Below are 1,725 nucleotides of genomic sequence, written 5' to 3'. Positions count from 1 at the left end.
GGAAAAAAACAGTGATTGCAGTGCCATGAGGGGGACCTAGAAGATTTTGGGCTCTTGAAAAAGAGTTAGCAGACAAAGTGTTAGAGTAGGTGACCAACAAGCCAACATGTGGCTGTGGTCTTTCGTATTTATTATGGTAATAAACGAACCTTTATTCGTATTAATGATAAAACAACTTGGCATTCTATATCTTTGTCCCTTTGTCACAAGCATAGATATAGTCCTTACAGTTATTACATGTACTAGTAATTGATCGTTAGGATCGTGAGATATTTACTTAAGTATTATATATAACTGTTAAACGTGTTCATATTCGAAGGGTTACGCCACCAATGAGGATATCGGCCTTTCCCATTAAGAGACTAGCACTTAGTGTATGTGTACTGCATCTCATCAGTAAACGGTATTGTGATATCGGCATGCATAAGTGGGTGCTCGTAAGTTGACGAGTTCACTGAACTCCCTCACCCTAGAAATCTCTAAGTGGTTCCCAATAATCGAGTAGAGATATCTATGGTATAGTTGTACACCATAAGTCATTATGACCTAGACATCACCGTGACCTGTTCCTGAGTTCCACCGAGGACCATCCCAAGGGCTAGTGTTCGTGCAGTCCGAAATCTAGTGGGAGGTATGTGCATTGTAGTCGGGGATTCGATCGCTAGAATAGTCTTGGATGTCCTGTGTGTTCTGATAGTTTGTAATCAATCTAAGTCTCTGGCCAGAGCTGACTAAGTGATGATTAGAGAATTCGATTTTCTAAGTCATGCACGTAACGATTACAACACTTAGAACGATCGCACCGTCATTGAACAAATAAAGAGGTCTCGATGAACCAATGCCTCTAGTTTAATCGGGACATATGAATCGAAGGGATCGTACTGTACGTTAACTATATCTGAAGGTTCTTGCAGGCACTTCATTTGTATCTAGGGAATCATGACGCGTAGTTGCTAGACGCCAATCTTGATTCGTTGGGTGATTAAGGTGAAACGAAATTCATCTTAATCGTAACTCTAAGGGACGAGTTTTGACCACAAAAGGTTGTGGGCCAACGGCTAGCTTACACCTGAACCATCGAGGGTCACACTGCTCGTGCACATGAGATCTTTGAATAAACGGTCAGAGATAAATTGTTTATCTTTGCATGATTGGAAGTCAATATGATTGGGTCCAACATTCGTAATTTGGAACTATGAATGAAAATAAGAAAAGGAAAAGAATAGGCAAACATATTAGTGGACTTTCTAAATCGGGAAGTTTCCAAATTTAGAAAGTGCACTGAATTAGGGTTTCCACTTTTGGAAAGTTGGAAATCGAGAGTTGGCACTCGTAATGACGAGGACATTATAATGATTCCGAAAATGTAATTGTTACAGTTTTCCGATCATCGAGTTGAGAGAGACGAGCAAGTAAAAGAACTAACGAACTTAAGCTGTTGGGCCCGGTCCAACTTAAGCCCGTTAGGGTTTTATGAAAGACACTATAAATACTTGATTTATAGGTCTTGCACACATACAACACACGAACTAACCCTAGCCGCTCCCTCTCTCGCTCGGCCATCTTCTCCCGCGGCCACCACCGCCATCGCCGTCGCCATCTCGCCGGAATCGGCCATCCGTTGGCCGATCCTTTTGGTAGTTCTTTCCTTCTTTCTATTCTTCCGTTTTTCTAACTATTACGTGTCTAGTTCCACGTGTTTAGTAGATCGAAGTATACGAGGTG

Source organism: Erythranthe guttata, chromosome 6 (genome assembly GCF_056151865.1).
Source record: "Erythranthe guttata isolate IM_541 chromosome 6, IM_541, whole genome shotgun sequence".
Lineage (NCBI taxonomy): Eukaryota > Viridiplantae > Streptophyta > Magnoliopsida > Lamiales > Phrymaceae > Erythranthe > Erythranthe guttata.
This window is presented reverse-complemented; position numbering follows the sequence as displayed.